The sequence below is a fragment of the Polypterus senegalus genome, chromosome 1 (assembly GCF_016835505.1).
Source record: "Polypterus senegalus isolate Bchr_013 chromosome 1, ASM1683550v1, whole genome shotgun sequence".
NCBI classification, from domain to species: domain Eukaryota; kingdom Metazoa; phylum Chordata; class Cladistia; order Polypteriformes; family Polypteridae; genus Polypterus; species Polypterus senegalus.
Window position 1 is genome coordinate 246292957 of NC_053154.1, and position 18393 is coordinate 246311349.

The 18393-nt window shown below is 38.8% G+C and overlaps 1 protein-coding gene across 1 annotated transcript in view; it reads left to right on the forward strand.

Moving 5' to 3' along the window:
• ank3b (ankyrin 3b) overlaps positions 1 to 18393 on the forward strand; it is a 633883-nt gene that overhangs the window by 37144 nt on the left and 578346 nt on the right. The window lies entirely within an intron of this gene.

The following is an 18393-nucleotide window of genomic DNA, read 5'->3' on the forward strand; positions in this document are numbered from 1 at the left end:
CTTTCTGTTTGATATAAGTGGGTGAGAATACTCACAGGATACTATGGGCCATAACGCTCCCTTACCTTGTAACTCTTACAGTATATTTGTATTTTTTTATCTTTGTATTGTGATCAAAGTAAAACAAATGGGAATTCACTGAATTCACTAAACATTAAAGTAGGTGGTCTGCAGATACTCTAGAGTCAGCAAAATCATTACAGATGGGCCTGACTAGAATTCAGGCTTAGGCAGATATATGGTAAATAGTATTTATATAGAGATAAATGTATACTTTCAAACATAAGAAGTAAAAATATCAGATATCCTAAATTCAACAATGGGTGGGTTTGAAATTTACCCCTGTCCTCGTGCAATCAAGAAGGTTAGTATGAACTTAGGTTGCATACCACACAATGTGGATTAAAAAGTGTGTCTGGAATATTTTGTGCAGTTTTGGTCTACCTATTACAAAAAAGGCATAGTCAATGCCCAGACAAATATATACTGCTACTTCCAGCATTGTGTGGTATGTACTATTAAGAAAGATTTAATGAGCTAAACTTTTTTAGTTTAAGCATATATAGATGATGTGATAGAATTACTGTAAATTTTCAGCAAAACCATTGGTGACAAATGGAAGAGAGTAGAGTGCTTTTCACAGAGATCCAAGATATATTGAATAAGATACCAAAAAGAGTATTTTAAAGACCATTAAGTTTACCCTGATCATACATTGCAATGGTTAATTGAATAGGGACTGATAACACATTTTGGGCTGTATATTCTGTTCTCGTTATAACATTTCTAAGCTTTTAAGTTTTAGTAGAATTGGATGTCTGTTTAAAGCAAGGATTTCCATTAAAATCTGTTGTAAACCAAACAGTAAAATTCTGCACTAAAATCCCCCTGTGCAAAAAACAGTGTACTTTATAGATGTGGGCTGAATACATTTCTGAAACTTCAAATTTCTCTAACACAAAACATTTAAGCGAGATATTACATTCAGTGAAAAATGAAGTTTTGAAAAGAAATTGTAGGTTATATATGTTTTATGACATACTTATTTTTCATTGTCAGAACATTATTTGAAGTATATTTTGAGTGGAAAAATTGCAGTCTTTCTAGTTCTTAATGTTAGTTTAGTTGGAAACAACCCAAAATCAAGTATTTCCTACATATTTTTTGCTCTCAATCAATATTTTTCTCTCGCTTCTTATTCCTTCAAAATAGCTAGAAATTTGTATTTAGAAGGTTAGAAAGATTGCTTTTTATGGTTCAAAAGAGAGAAAGATGTAGTTTAAATGTTTTTTTTTACAGAAATATGCAAGGTCAGGTTGATCTATGTGTTGTTCTTGACCAGGTAACAGGTAAGCAAACAGTAAAATAATACACACCCTTCCATTTTTTAAGAGTATTAGAGAGGGGTAGATATAATATAAAATGGAGGGAAATCCATCTAGTGAATTAAATCCTTCCTTTCACTAGTTTAGTTTAGTAGCACCTCAGCAGTCTGACAAAAAAGGTTTTTATTTTTAAAGTTGTACTTTTGTCAAAGTGAAATCTGTTGTGTGCTTGCATGAACAAACAGGGTGTCAAAAGAAAATGACAAATACCACAAAAAGGTTTGGGGTAGCCACCCCGTATATTGGAAGTTGAGTTCAGGAATCAGTAGTGAAATCGTTTCCAACACTTGAGTTTAAAACAGAACTAATTTATATGAGTCAAAATGGCAGTTTTAAAGTCGGGCAGAGGAAGTGATGTCATCCAGGCTGGAACTGGAAGTGAGGTCATTGGTACAAGAACCGGAGGTGACGTCATCAGGGCGAGGCGGAATGTCCCATAACTGGTCAGCAGAAGAAAGAGAGACAGGGTTAGTGCACTCTGCCATCCCCTGGTCTGGCATGGATTTACCCTCATTCCAGCCCTTTAGCAGCCTCTCATGTGCACGTGTGTGACAAGGGTCATTTTTGCTACATTTTTGGTTCATTCAACTTGATAGCACAGAGAAAGTTGCATACATTACTTATGAAAAAGTCGTTCCTCCAGGTGATTAACTTTTGTGAGTGGTAATTATTTTTAAAACAGTTTATGACTAATTTTAAAAATATATTTTGTTTTTTCTTTAAAATAGTACCTGTTTCCCCAACACTAATTATTTTATTATTATTAGTTATTTTGTATGGAAGCCTTATAATAATGTTTACTTTTCAGGTGTTATGTTCAAATAATTAAAAAAAAAAGTGTGGTAACTGTTAGTGATGGCTGTTACAGAACAAAGACTATTATGAAAAAATGATTTTGTGCAATTTAGTATGGGGTATACAGAGGGCAAAGAACTGTAGATCACAAGAAAGTAAATACCATAAAAGTTTAAACTGAAACCTTTGGGATAATTTCCAAAGTGGCAGTAACTGGTTTTTATGACTACAGCAGGTGTAAAGTTTGGAGTGAGCTTTATCGCTACATTTCAGGAGGTGATTTTTAATGGGAAATGCTATAATCTAATTCTTGTAAATATATTTTTCATTTCAATAATGAAAACTGAAATAGGCATTAGAATAATTTACTAGGAGAGATGCAGAAAAAAGTAAGTAGTGTGCTTAAGAATAAAATATAGCAGGGTTTGAACTTGTGTACATATCAGAAAGCACCTCACACAACCACAACAAAATTATCTTTGTATTGTATTTTCTTTTTCCAAACTATAAAAAACTGTGAGGAATGATTGAGGGTTGAATCTTTCGGTTAAGCCGAAACCCATTTGGCATGAGGATGTATCTTGTGTAATATGCTTGGTATTTGTATGTGAGTCTTTATGTGGGAAACGTAAAGTAATAAATCTTGCATCACAGTCAGCTTATGTTTAAAGTCATCTCCAAAGTTAGCAACAAGAACTTTCTTTGTAAGTGATTTAAAGGAAGTATTTAACATTTGCATAGCTTTTCATTGCACAGGTGATTTATTCCATAGACCAGACACTCCTACAAATTAATAATACCAGCTTGAAACTTAGGTTTGTGAGCAGCTAGGGATACTGAGAAAATTTTGGACATTTTTAATTTAGAATAATAACTTTCATATATACATTTAGTGACAATGCACTTTCAGTTCAGCTAGACATTGCTGGAGGTCTTAATTCCACTGGAGACTAATGGAAATACAAAATGTATGTAATGAATACCCAGTCAGTTGTATTGCGATTTATAGTCAGCAGTATTAATTTGCCTGTCTTAATGATTATTTATCAGGGAGTATCTATTGATCTATGTAATAACATAGTGATGCCTTCAGGATTAAAATGTTCATGATACAAAAATTAAAGTAAAAAAACTGCAACATGAATTGTCTTAATGGAGAGTCAAATTAGTGAAGTGGAAGAATGGTTTTCTAAAATAATTTTCCCAGCCTAGTCACTCTCTATATAGACTTTGCACATTCTCCATGTGTCTTTATGAATTTTTCTGTGGGCAATCCAGTTTACTCACACATCCAAAGGTCATGTCTGCCATGGCTGGAACCCTGTCCAGGGTTGTCTTCCAACTTAGAGCCAGTACTAGGTTTTCTATGATTATAATAGGGGGCATGCTCATGTTCTTCTTCTTTTGGCTGCTCCCATTAGGGGTTGCCACAGCGGATCATCTTCTTCCATATCTTTCTGTCCTTTGCATCTTGTTCTGTTACACCCATCACCTGCATGTTCTCTCTCACCACATCCGTAAACCTTCTCTTAGGCCCTCTGTTTAAATCAAATCTATCAATGTACTGTATATAGGCATACATTTTCAAACCTTTTTATACCCAGTACATTATAGGGTTATAGTGAGCAGAACCCTAACCAACCCACGTCTGGCTCAAGACAGGAGCCAAGTCAGAACAAGGTTTGAAGGGCTCACTCATTCATACCAAGGTAATTTAGAGTTTCTAGGTTAAACATACAGACACAATTTTGAATTGCCAGTCAACCTGATGAACTTATCTTTAGGATGTAGAAGGAAACTCAGAATACCTGGAAGGAATCCCACATAGACATGGGGATAATGTGCAATATCCACACAAATAATGAGTAGATCCATGATTTGAACCTAGAATGTTGGATCTGTAAGGCTGCAGTGCTACCCAATGTGCTACTGTGATGTCAACTATCAAATAATGTACACAAATAAAAAAAAATAAAAAGAATAAGAGAAAAAAAATAAAAAATGATTACTTGATTATAGTCAAGTTACTAAATGAGTTAAGCTGAAATAATATTAGAAGTTGAAACATTTGGAAATTCTGCATGTGAAAGGCAGTAAAGCTATAAAATAATGCAGATGTTCACTGTTTTGTGGTACATACTAAAAATGAGCTTTAGCTCACTTTTTAAAGATAATTAACTTTGTGTAGAAGTATACAAATAACTTACCATCAGATAAAATACACTAGATAGTATATCATGACAAGAGCACATCAAGCAAACATTACTTGAAAAATATTTTCTAAATGCAGACTGTTCTGTGTAAATGGTGCTACTGACTTGTGAATCCCACTTATTAAAATGTGTAAATTATTCATAGAGTACAACACATCTTCAAAGAATAACAACTAAAATGTGCCAAAAAATATTATTTTTTCTACTACTGTATTGCACTGTGTGTGATAAAGATTATTATACTGGTTTCTCATCATTTCACATGCACTTAATCCTTAAAATCACATGAAAAACAGAGATATAATGTATACTGTATAAGTGAGATAAATTATAGATTGCAACAGTAGTGCAATACAGTTACATTTACAGTTTCTAATATGGCATAATTCTCCACCTGATTTTGCAACAGTGTAATATATTTTATTTTTTTATTTAGTTGATGATATCCTTCCCTAAGTGTCCTTTGTATATTTAAGTATATAAAACACTGTTCAATTTTATTCTAGCCATTTTTCTTAATATGCCAAGTCTGGTTCATGCTGGTCCATGAATTCATAGCACAGAGTACCACTCCATTGTAAAATTAATCTAAGCAGTTCTACAGTTATGAGATACAGCTTACACTAGGGCTGTTCAACTGGTGGACCATAGGCTGACACGCTTGTATCAGGCCAATGAAGCACTAGAAAGCATTGCCTTCAAATGGAATTGCACACATCTTCTAAAATCTGAAAATGGAAACTTTGCATTTGCTTCCCTTGCATTTCAGTTGAGCCCTTTTTATTATGGAATTGCTTTTACACTATGTAAAACCACAGCAATTTATTTTCAGAATAGCAGTCTGTGGTATGACTTATTGTTTGAAGTAGAATAAGAATCACAAAATTTTATTATTCTATGTCCTTAATGATGTCACATGTTATTGAATATACTATTGTTTTACTCTATACTTTATATTATACTGTATATTGCATATTTTCCTCTTAAAATCTCCAAGGGCTTCCCTATTATAAAACAAAAGAGTAAAATTATCATCTAATCAATCAAATGTGTAACTGTGTCCAGGTGAGAAACAAATTTGAATAGATTTGATATAAACAGAGGACTGTTACTATATTTTCCATAGCATTATTCTGTAGTGAATGCCAACCTGATGATTTGATATGCAGAAATAAACTGCATATAACTTGTTATGTATATGTTCTATATTTTGACAGTAAGTCAGGGGCAGAGATGGATACAGATAACGTTGTACAAAAACCCGTCAACAGAGAAGATACTGTCGTTCATTTTATAACAAAGGCTTAGGAAACAACCGTCGCAGTATAACGAAAATAGCAAGAAGTGAAACCAATGGCAATGGTCGAGAGAGTACCTTCCTGTTGCAGGCTACGGAAAAGACTCCCAGGTGCAGACATGGCTGAAGTGAAAGGTCACGCGGTCAGGCTAGATATCGGGTGGTGATGTGACACCAATAGGGTCATGAGAGAGGAGCAGGGAACGCGGTAGTCTGAAGGAGGAATAGGACTCGAGAAAAGCAGCATGGGGGTGTATGGGAGGCCGCAGGCAGCATGGGGAAGGGTTTGGAAAAGGACGAATAGGAATTGAGAAATGCCGTGGGGGTGGGACTGGGTTTGAAGAGGAAGCAGGACGAACCAGAAGAGAAATATATATAAGAGATTATTATTTACCGATGTACTTGTTCTTAGCTGAAAGCTGTTTTTCACATGAATTTCTTTTTTGCTGTATACATGAGTGGCAGTGAGTTCACTTTCTAATTTCTCTCTTGATCTTTTCAAAAGTTGAAGTAGTAAACCCATGCTGTTTGTTTCAGCTTGTTCACGTGAAATAAAGAAAATAAATACTTTCTCATTGATCCATCACCAAAATTCAAAAGTCATTCACATATGTGAGGAAAAAAAATAAATGTGTCATGTTGATGTTCCCCCAAGCTGTATTCATCGTTTGAAAGTTTAAAGAAAATAAAACCTGGCCATCTGCAGTACGTAGAAAACTTTGTGCACAACATGTTTCTTTTCTAGGTAGATATTTTCTAGGTTAAATACGTCTAGTATTCACTGTTTAAAGGGGCATCAATAAGAGATTGCTTTTATGGTATATGCCTATTTTCTTAATTGGCACATAATTTGCTATACAGTTCAAGGGCTGAGTGTAGGAATGTAAAAACCGGCATAAGATGAAATGTCCACAGAAAACTGTTTGAAAACAAGATTACTGGGTGACCATAGAGTGTTTTGTGTAATAACTGACTATAAAAATAAACTCAAGATTAGTGAAGCCAAAGTGTAACTGAGTAAGTAGAGTGAAAGGATTAATTCAGGAGAGATGTGAGGAGAAAAAACAACTGCTTAACTAATAGTGATTTTTATATACTATACATCCTGTGGAATTGTGTACTTTTCATAGGCCACCCAATGGCTACAAGGTTAGAGGTGAGGATCTGAGTAAGACTAACTCAAACGCTCCCTCTCCCCAGGTCCCACCAAGAGTCCATCAAAAGTGATGCAATTTCTTGCCATTACTTGTTTTCCTGAACATGGCTTGCCACAACAGGAAATGAAGGTTGTGATTGAGGACTGCCCATTGTCACTACCACCAACTTCTTTGTGCAGGCTCCTCCTTCTACCTCATCCAAATATCTCATCCTTTTTCCTGTATCAAAGTCCTAGGAGGATGGGTTACAGATGAACAGAACTACAATTGGGTGATGGTGTTTGATTTTAGTATGGAACCCACACGTGTAGCAGCATTTATGTGATGTTTTTTCAGAGGCACACTCAAGACAAGTGCCCTGTGCATGTGCTGCTAGTTTGGCAGCCTTTTTCAAGGATAACACTGCCTACCCCATATAGGGACAATAGATAATAAAAAGCATCCTAAACAAAGTTTGTCCCACCTGTACTCAGCCAAGCAACCATACCTGGAGAGTCACCCCTCTACGTGCAGTAGAGAGAATGGCAAGACATCACTATTGACACCAACCTATTGTGCCTGGGGGACAGTTTCACTATCCATCGTACCCCTGGGTCTGCCTTTCCTGAAATGGACTGTTTTCAGAAGGAGAGGAGTGACAAAGATGGACAAATGGATGGACCGCGTCTTTGACAGATTGAGAGAAAACCATGACTATACATCTTGTGTATATAATGTTTACATGAACATTAGCATCTAAAATTACATTTATAATATAATTTGTGTTTTAAAGCATTTATTGCTTTTCATTAACAAGCATGAGAATAGATTCTTCTTTCCAGAAAAGCAGTAAATCAGGGCCCAGTAAATTACCACATACAGACTTCAAATTATAGTTACCAAACAAAAGCAACAATGTTTTTTTCTTAAAAAGAAACACAGATAATAATAATTTGCTGGACAGACATGAATTTATGCACAAAGTAATAATGCAGGGAACTTATTTCAAAGATGAATCATTTCAGGAATTCACATAAGCAGAACAGTAGATAGTCATTAATTATGACTACTTATGAATTACATTGTCAGACTGTGACTATTATTAGAGTGGAGTAGAAAGTTGGTCCATCTCTGAGGTTCCTAAACATAGTGGGACAGATAAATCTGACATTAATGCTTTAATTTGATGGATGTGGCATGAACCTTGTCAGTTGTCTGTCCTCCACTAATACTTTCTAATTAATAATTTTCAGAATCTATTTATAATGAGGATAGTGAGAAGAGTGGAGATAATTGGTATATAATATATATATATATATATATATATATATATATATATATATATATATATATATATATATATTGTGGCAGTAGGGGGCAGTAGTGCACCCTTGAACCCTCAGGTACAACTCCAGACACCAGGTGAAAGTCCAGAACCTTTTATTTTGTTCTTCCGTGCACCAAGCACTCTCCACACTACTCATACAATACTCTATCAATAAACACTCCTCCTCGCCCAGACACTTAGCCACCCTTCCTCCCAGCTCAGCTCGGTGTCTGGACTGATGCACCGTCCTTTTATAGCCCCTGACCCGGAGGTATTCCTGTCCCGACAGTCCATAGTTCCTTACTCCTTCCGGGTCAGGGCAATCAGTCCTTTTCTTTAACCCGGGAGCACGTCATTCCTTCCTGTCATGTGACCCTGACGTACTCCCGGTCATAGGGCATAAAGAACCCATAAGCCCCCTACAGCGACTCCTGGTGGCCCCAAGGTATCCAGCAGGGTTGTGTTAAAACACTACAAAGTCCATAAGGCCCTGCTGGACCTCGGGCATGGTCCTGCTGTCGGAGAGCTCCTCCTGGCGGCCTGGGGTCTGAACCGGCATGGGAAGCCGGCAGTCTTCCACAGTCCCTCCCCTTAGCGGCGACCTCTGGGCGGAGCATCCAGCCGCAGGGACGCCCTCCTCCAGGAAGACGCCGCCTGCCGGACCTTGGCTGCGTTGTCCTTGTCCTCTAGCGAACCTTGGGGGAACGACGTACCTTCTGTCCCCCCGGGAACAATGGCGCCACTCGTGGCCCGGCCGCCGGCAGTTGTAGCATTGGCGAAGTCCTCCTGGTTGTCCCCCTCTGCGAGACCAGAAACACCTCGGAAACTCCGTTAGAGATATCTCCGCCCCTGTCTCCGCCAAGGAGGGTTTTACGGCCGCTTTACTGCTTGCAGCCTCTCTCTCCATTATATTGGGAGATCCACCTTTTCTTTTGGGGATTTCCCGTTTGATCTGGGGCTTGGGCTCAGCCTGAGGCTCCCTATGGAAAAGAGAGAGCCTCTTTGCTGTTTGCACGCCCATTGTTCTGTTTTGTTTCGAAGGCGGCGTCATTAGTACCGATCGCCCGGTAACAGCACTGTTTAGCTGTACCTGGGAGATTGGCACTTCCTCCGCCCCTCCGTAACTAACGCCAACGCCTTATTACATCGGTCGGGTCTGGAGTGGCGACTCGCCTGGAAGGCCACGCCACACGCATGCCTCGGATCGATCGCTTCCTCCCTCCCGGTCAGTCATCACTCCACGCCCACTGTCGGGTTCACAGTGCTTTGACACTCGCTGTTTATTAATAGCGGGGCCGGATCGCACTGTGTCCCCTTATGATATACGGTACAGATTTCACTTACCTGCACCGCTAAATCACTCGAGACCGGGCTTCGGCCTAATCGCCGCAGGTATTCCACTAGTCCTCTCAGCGGCGCCAGCTGTAGCTCCCAGCTCGCTCTACATGAGCCTTCAGTTCCTTCACTCCCTGGAAGAAAGCATAGACGGGCTCGAGGTATTTTTCAAGCTGTCGTAAATCCACAAAGTTAGTTATTTCGGCCGGGGATAAGTCCGCTCGTATTCGTTTCACCTACCGCCGGGAGCCAATGAGCACGCCCGCTCCTGGCACGTGCTCTGCTGGGCTTCTGGAGGCTTCTGGGACATGGAGTCCAAAGAGGAACGGGTAGCCTGCCGCGGCGGACTGCGCTCTGCGTCTTTTAATTTGTCGGCAGACCGATCAGTCACTTCCTGCTCCTCTTGATTCTTTTTAAATTGTGGCGCTGCTTCGCTCGCCGCCTCCTTCCCTTTCAGGAAGCTCAGACCCGTCGGGAATTACTGACCTCACCGGCGATCCTTCCTGACCGCCTTCCCAGCTTCCATCGCGTGAGGTCACGTGGTGGCTCTCGCCGTATGGGCTTCTTCTCTGCGGACTCCTAGACTGGCCCGGCTTCTTCTTGTCGCGGCCATCTTGCCTAGGTCTGAGGCGGGCGGGCTCTTTGTCCGCTTTGTGCAGACAGGCTTCTGCAAAACAAGAAAAGAAAGGCTCGCGACTCGAGTGCTCTCCCAGCACTTACCTCGGAACGTAGCCGATCCCTCTCCAACTCCCTGTAATAATCTTCGGGAGTCTTAATCCTGCAAAGTTCTGGCTGCTCCTCCGCTCGGATTTGCTCTGCTTCAGCCTGTTCCCGTTCTTCCTCACCGCCTGTCAGGTAAGCCCACAGCGTTTCCAGCCCATCTGGGACCAAGTCTTTTGGGTAGATCCCTTCTTCTTCCCAGATTTCTTCCCCATCACGGTCTGCTGTATTTTACAGCTTACAATTGCAGCGCTCTTAGTCGCGGGTGGAGTTTTCACCTCCGCGGTTCCAAGAGGGACCTCCCGGGGTCGTCTGCCCACACAAAATTTATTTTTACTGCAGGTCCCCTGCCAACAGACGGCCAGAGTATCCTGCCGGCTACGCCAGTGTGGCAGTAGGGGGCAGTAGTGCACCCTTGAACCCTCAGGTACAACTCCAGACACCAGGTGAAAGTCCAGAACCTTTTTATTTTGTTCTTCCGTGCACCAAGCACTCTCCACACTACTCATACAATACTCTATCAATAAACACTCCTCCTCGCCCAGACACTTAGCCACCCTTCCTCCCAGCTCAGCTCGGTGTCTGGACTGATGCACCGTCCTTTTATAGCCCCTGACCCGGAGGTATTCCTGTCCCGACAGTCCATAGTTCCTTACTCCTTCCGGGTCAGGGCAATCAGTCCTTTTCTTTAACCCGGGAGCACGTCATTCCTTCCTGTCATGTGACCCTGACGTACTCCCGGTCATAGGGCATAAAAGAACCCATAAGCCCCCTACAGCGACTCCTGGTGGCCCCCAAGGTATCCAGCAGGGTTGTGTTAAAACACTACAAAGTCCATAAGGCCCTGCTGGACCTCGGGCATGGTCCTGCTGTCGGGAGAGCTCCTCCTGGCGGCCTGGGGGTGTGAACCGGCATGGGAAGCCGGCAGTCTTCCACAATATATATATATATATATATATAAGATTCAGTCAATGAATATTTTTACTGGAATGGCAATTTGTTGTGTACCAGACTATGCTGCAAGTTACTGTCAGAAATTAGCTAATCGTGTCATGTAAATCAATGCAAAGCAAATAAAAATTTGGAAAATCAAAGCAGAAGTTAACATGTATGGACAAAATATGGAAAGGCATGATAGAAGAATGGTTAGCATACCTGCCTCACAGGGGTAGTCGCCTGTGTTGAAATTTAACTTTTCATTGTTGTATTAAAAGAAATACTCATTAGTTACTTCCTTTATTTTTCTTTTTCTCTTTTTCCCACAACCCTCCAGTGAACAACACCCCCATATTCCAATACTGCCTCCTTGTCTTTAACGTAATAAACTATGTACTAAACTGTTAATGAAACTGAGGATTTAATTCTGGACATACAGTTTACCCCACCCCCATTCTCCCTTCACTTTTTTTACAAAGTCACTGAGCCAAAACGGGAGAACATGACCTCTTTGGGGTTGATGATGACTCTGCAAAGATGCAGGAGGAGTCTGGGAATGTATCCCCATAGTGGTAGCATCTGGTTGAGGGAACTGCCAGATGAAGACAGAAGTCTCTAGAGGTGTAGTGCTAGTTGATGAAAGTGGAAACTACAAAAATATGGTTAGCATGCGTTGAGTGAGGCAGTGTAGAACAATGTCATCTAGATATATTGACACACTGGAAGTGTTTGCCAGTAAAAGTGACATGATATTTTGAAAACAGTTTGGGGTTGAGCTTAATTCAATTGCCATTTCATGTGAATCTGAAAACCCCCAGGTGAGAGATGAAAGCTGTCAGGTCCCTTCTAGTGGCATGTAATGACATTTGTAAATAACCCTGTGTAAGGTCCAGTTTGTAGAAAACAGCTGAGCCCTGGAACTGTGTTGTAAGCTCCGTTATAGGGAATGAATATTTAACCAGGACTTTGGCTTTGGTAACCTCCCCCAAATCCACACAAAGATGAATTTTGGCATTCTTTTTCTGTTCTTTAACAAGGTTTGATATCCAGGATGATACATCAGTTGGCTTGATGAGACCAGCATCCTGCAGTCTTTCTAAATCCGCAGAGACACCCTTTTACAGTGCCAGTGGAATCCAATGGAGGGGCTAAATCATTGGGGCAAAGTCAGGGTTAATTGTCAGCTTGTGCACAAAGCCAGTAATGTAGCCAAGGCCTGTGAATAAGTCTGGAAATCTCTGTAGTCAGGAATCTTCAACTTGCAAAATTTGGCAGATCTCAAAGTTTGAGATTGTAAAGCATAAAGCATGGAAAACATAAAGGCCCATCATGTTAGCTCCCCTTTTTATGATGTGGAAAGAGACTGCTGAAATGGTTCATTTTTTGTAACTCACAGCGAAAGTAACTGTACCCAGGACATTTATAGGAGACTGACCATATCCAGTGAGTTGAACAGCTGCAGGTTTTACAGGCACATGAGAAAAAGATCTGTCAAATGTGATTTTATTTAAAAGAAATGCCCTAGCTCTAGTATTCAGGAGGATTGGGATTTCCAACCATCCAACAAGCAAATGCAGTATTTTAAAAACAGTGTGTCCCACTGCACTAAATGAATAGGTTCTGGCGAATGAGCGTACAGATGCTTATGTGCAGGCTTGTGTACAGTTATGGGAGCAGGAGATGACTGCCACCAGCATGCAAAAGGATTAAGCTTGTTACATAGGTGGTATCGCTGGCCTTGTACGGGGCATGTGGCTACCCTCATATTATGTTGATTTGACTCACAGTTTGAGCAGCATTGCGATGTAGTCACAGCTCTGACTTATTGCACAGGTAATTGGATTTGAAGCCTCTGTGTGAACCCCTTGTAACTTTTGTGCGTCTCCGTGACAGTGTGTCTTGTTTGCTTTCCTAGTGACACTGTTTTCTTTAATGTGAGGTCATCGGATATAAGCAGCAGCTTCTCATGCAGCTGATGGCAGTTGAAGGGCGCAGAATTTACAATGCCATGCCATAAATTTGTAATTCTTTGTAATTTTACGACAGGATTTGGGAGATGTGTCTTAAACCGGTTTGGCGAGTGTTTCTCTGCTAAAGTCTTTCAACCCCTCCGCAAGGAAGCCAGGATGATTGACATATGGTTTGGGGGCAGGTGTTAAGATGTTCTATTTCCCCCATTGGTCTGAGGTATGGCTGTTTGGAATTGGCTTGTCTCAGAGGCCTTTAAGTATCATGATGTCCTATTGGCTGTAGGGGTTGGACAGAAAACCCATAAATGTGCTTGCTTTATCTCACTCTCTCTCTCTCTTACTAACATCTGAAAGAAGCATCTCTTGCTGACCTGTGATGATGAAGACAACACAATGAAGAGCACAGCTCAGCAGACATATTGAACAGACATGTGGCTGAAAGCTGAGCACCAATGATGCCTTAACTAGAGACATTTTAAGTAACTAAAGTCTGTGTGCCACCTGAAACTAAACATCACCATTTAATCAGGTTGTATGGTTGCCAATATTCAAATGAATTTTGCATTTTGTTATTATTTATGAATATTATGAATAATACATTATTTTATGTGTAACTTAACTCCTGCTTGTCTTTTTATTACATCTAATTGCCTGAGGTTATAGATATAGAAGGGAAGGTGGGGATAAGTTATATACAATAATACCTTATAAACAGTGGTAAGCCTGTGAGATTAGGTATTCTAAGGCTACATATTAATAATACAATAGGGTAAAGTAGAGCAATATATATTACTTTACCAAGATAAAACACTGGTGTGGACAAATTTGGCATATAAACTGTTTTCTGAATCTTTACAGCAGTTTCAAAGAAAAGGCAAAATATGAAAAGGAATGAGAAAGATATGATCCTGGACTGCCACAAAATTAGGTAGATTGAAAAAAGGCAAAAATTGCAAAAATATGGAACCATTGGAGGTTAGAATGCAAAAGGGTCAAAAGACTAAATTAAAATTAAAATAACGGCTAAAGCTAGAGCCTTTCCCAGAGGCAACAGATTAAAAGCAAGTGCTCAGGGGATCATGCAAACTGCACAGAGAAAGTGACTGCATGTGAAATTAGATTTTGAGGCTACAGCGCTTACTACTGTGACGCCATGTGACCCATTACCCTTCACAGGTTATTAGTTGTTTTAATAAAGTACTGTAGGTCATGATTCAAGCAATACGTGCGACAGGTTTTCAGGCAAGGATGTTAAGTTTTCAAAGTTCATTAGCAAAAGCATTAAAATGTTGCATCTGTGACTGTTAGTAATCTGTCAAAATCTGTAAAACATTAATAATTTTTAAATCTTGTGCTTCATAAAAATACTTTCCTGTCTTTATGAGTGTTGCTGTTGCTTATAAAGAAACAATACCAAATGTTATATATGCCATGTGTAGATTCAGCTCACATGTGGTGGTTTAAATCAGCATCAAAATTCCTTGAAGTGAGGCCCTGTTAACTTCTACCACACTCATGTATAAGAGCAGTGGCTGCTAGTAAACACAGAACCATGAACAATACTGTGGACACTGACTATCACCTTTCAGCATTTTGCTGTGCCTGATTGCAAACCAGTTTTATGTGGCCATAAACACAAATCTGACTTACAGGCTCTTGAAAAGGTTTACCTTTTTGTCTTCCCTTAAATTTAACTTTATTGATCATACAGTTTGTTTTAACTTTATTCAGACCACTAATTGCTTAAAATATTTGTTTTTTCATTATGGGTGTATTGATTGCTGAAATTTGTGCAAGCAGTTTTTAAGCATTTTTTCTAAATCTTGACTGAGGAGGTTAACAAATTAGATTAATACACAGGTTACTGTTACTTACAAGTAAGGATATAAAGGTAAGAACAAATGTAATTCAGTATGGTACTGTGTATCTTTAATCAAAATTCTGTGTATAAGCAGACCACTTCACAAAAATATTTTTTTCTGTGTACACGCATGGCACAGTATATTTATAGATGTAATGTATGTGTATGTGTGTGTGTGTGTATATATATATGTTTATTTATATTTACATAATTATTTATTGTTATTATTATTTAGTGAATTTGCCTTCTCTTTTCTTCTCTTTACTTAATTATATATTACAAAATCACTGGTGAATCATTTGCAGTGGCTGGCACAACACTACTATATAGATCCACCTTTTAGGGGACCTGTCAAAGCCACTTTAGAGACACAAAAATGATCACTTGCACACAGTAGTACAGATTTTTCCCAAAGGAAACAAAAGATGGCGCTATGCTCTTGTGTTATTATTCATTATTGCATTCTGCCTGCTTTAAAAAGAATAGCAAGCTTTTTAGAGTCGTTGATAAGTGAGACAGGCTCCATCCATCTTTAAAGCATTTCCATTTGTCAGCTTGAGCTGAATACAGTTTTACATTTGTCTGTGCTTTTTGAAAAAGAAGAAATAACCATTTCTTAGAGCCTTTGCTTTTTGTGAGAGGAGATTAAATGTCAACTGTAGCGTAGATGTTCTTGTAGCTGTCACAGAAAGACTTGAAATATAAACATTTATCAATTTAATTAGAAATGTATTGTTCTCTATTATAAACATCCATTGAATGTTTCTGGAAAAAGTTTATTTAGCCCAGTTTATGAGCTGGGTTTTAAGAATTTTCCTTTTTTGTGTCACAATTTAGTGTTTTACAATCAATTAAACTCCTCATACTTGCTGTGTTATGATTGATTTTTTAGGCTGATTTGGATTCAGTTTTTTCTTTGGATGACTTACATTGCAGAGGGGTTCAGATTTGTAATTGCTACTTTTAGATCTATATACTGGACATAGCATAGCTGTTACACATTATGTCAGGATTGTCAGTTAATGCATGCTTTTCATCAGACTGTCCTCGGACCATTTTTCCTTAGGTGAAGCATGGATGATTATGGAGGGAGTGGTGAGGGTTCTTTGGAGCAGGTAGCTTGTTAGCAAATATCAGCCATGCCACCAATCTGTGAGAAAAGAAACATAGAGATTGTGTCTCTAATTTAGATAGTTATCAATGCACAAAAAAGCAGGAGACATTCTAGAGTTTTGCTTGGAGACCTGAAATGTTATTTCTTACAGTGCTAATCTTCATAATAGATTAAAAAAGTGGGTTGAAAAAAATCCATCCATATAATCTGTTTTCTGAATCTGATGTATTCATCTCCTGGAGAAAAAAACAAATATCAAAGCAAATCAAGAATCAGCTGTAGATGGGAGAAACCCACAGTCACTTGTAGTTGCATGATTTGGACTATGGGAGGAAAGTAAAACTGTGGGCAGTTTAAAGGGATAGCTACTATGGTGATATTAATCTTAAGAATAGTATTTACAGTCTGGCATTGGTAAGGTAATATAAATAACAACCTTTGGTTTTATTCAGCTTAATGATACACAGCACTCATACAATTCCGTAAAAAGGAAAATTATGTAACGCAAAAAATTATAACTAAAACTTAATACAGAGATACAAATTCAAGATTGAGTCTTAGCATACCAGTGCATGTAGCCAACAAAGCTATTAAAACAATACGTTTGATGCACTAGCAGCTTAATCTCTCTCTAGCAAAACACTTTACTGTAGACAGGAATGGATCTCAAGTTCGTGAATTGCTGGAACTGACATGACATCGGGACCTCTTACCCCACTCTTGCTGCCATCCAGAACCAACACAAAAAAACATGCCAAATAAAAGTGCATTATTCAACAAAATACCAAGGTCTGTTTGTATTTATAGAGCATCAAGCATACTCAAATGACTTAATTATTCTAGCTGAGCAGATAGCACATACTACATCATTTACACAACAAGTATTTGCATGGGGTTTAGTGTGTTTTACATGAAGGGCTGGCAACTGGGGATAATTTTAATTTCCTGTATGTTTTTGCATTCAATAATAAAACACAAAAGCAGTAAACCCTGCAATAACTCAGCAATAAGGGGCTAATAATGCAATTACAAAACACTGTAGAACTAAGACTGTCCTATTTCCAGATATGTATTGCTTACTATAGCATGAGCAAAACTAAATCTTGTTGCATACATGTAATCATATCCATGTCCATAAACACTGTACATCCATCCTAAGGAAATACTTTGGTATTTTCCATGGCTGAAGTTCACCCTAAGTTTCTTCAAGCATGGACGAGTATTGCATAATGCTTTCCAATCTTTTACCTTAATTTTAAGTTATTTTGCTTTGGAAAATATGCCTCTAAACTGGTGACACATATATAACAGGGGACTAGTCTATGGAAGAAGAAAGCAGGACCATACCACACAAGAAAAGACATATCGGAAAAACATCTTTGTATGTGAGGTAACTTGCATTTCTTTTTATATACAGCCATAATTTGCTTTTTATACAGTGTGCAAATGTTTTATTAAAAATGCCCCATATACAGGTTTCTCTGTAAAACTGCATATACTTTGATAGGTTCACACATCAGTACTTACATCGATAGCTAAATAGAGAGGATGAGAATAATCACTGCTTTGGTTTTGTATAACAGTTTCTTCAGCAACATGACTTTGCTGACATTTTTGATGTGTTGCAAAATGTTATGGTATTTTGGCATCAACAATAGGTTTCCATTAATGTAGATTTGTTTTAATTATGCTGAATGTCTGTCTGGCTTGCCATTACATTGACCAGTGAGGCACTTGGTGATGTTTCACATTTGTGTCTAGTGCAGCAACTAAATGACTTTCTGTACTTTAAAGCAGTGGAATACATTTGGAATGACTCAAATTGCAAGTGTGAAAGGTCCTATCTACCGTTTATTTGGCTCCTTGCTACCTCTCCGTCAACCAACCGTAATGGGAGTCAGTCTGTTATTTAAAACCATGCTTATGAATGTACTTTATTGAAGAAGAATGCAGTTTAATATGTGAATTTATGTTTAGGCATAGGTTATCTGAATATAACTTTTAAAGTTGATTAAACGTGACACTTTCTTCAATATGTTGATTACCTCGGTAACACTGACACAGTGGCTTTTTCCCTAGAGCTCCCTGTTGTTTTAAGATGTTTTCTCAGTTTCTTTAACTGTTTTTATAGATACGTTTTTATTAAATTACAGAGCAGTGACTCAAGTGAATTTAAATTAAGGGTCTATTGCATTTTGTTATGCCAATGGTGAAGTCAGAGCTACTGTATATGAGTGCGGAAGAAAGAAACTGGAAGAAGCAGCATCAAGGAGGTGGAATCTTTATGTATGTCAACAGTTGCCA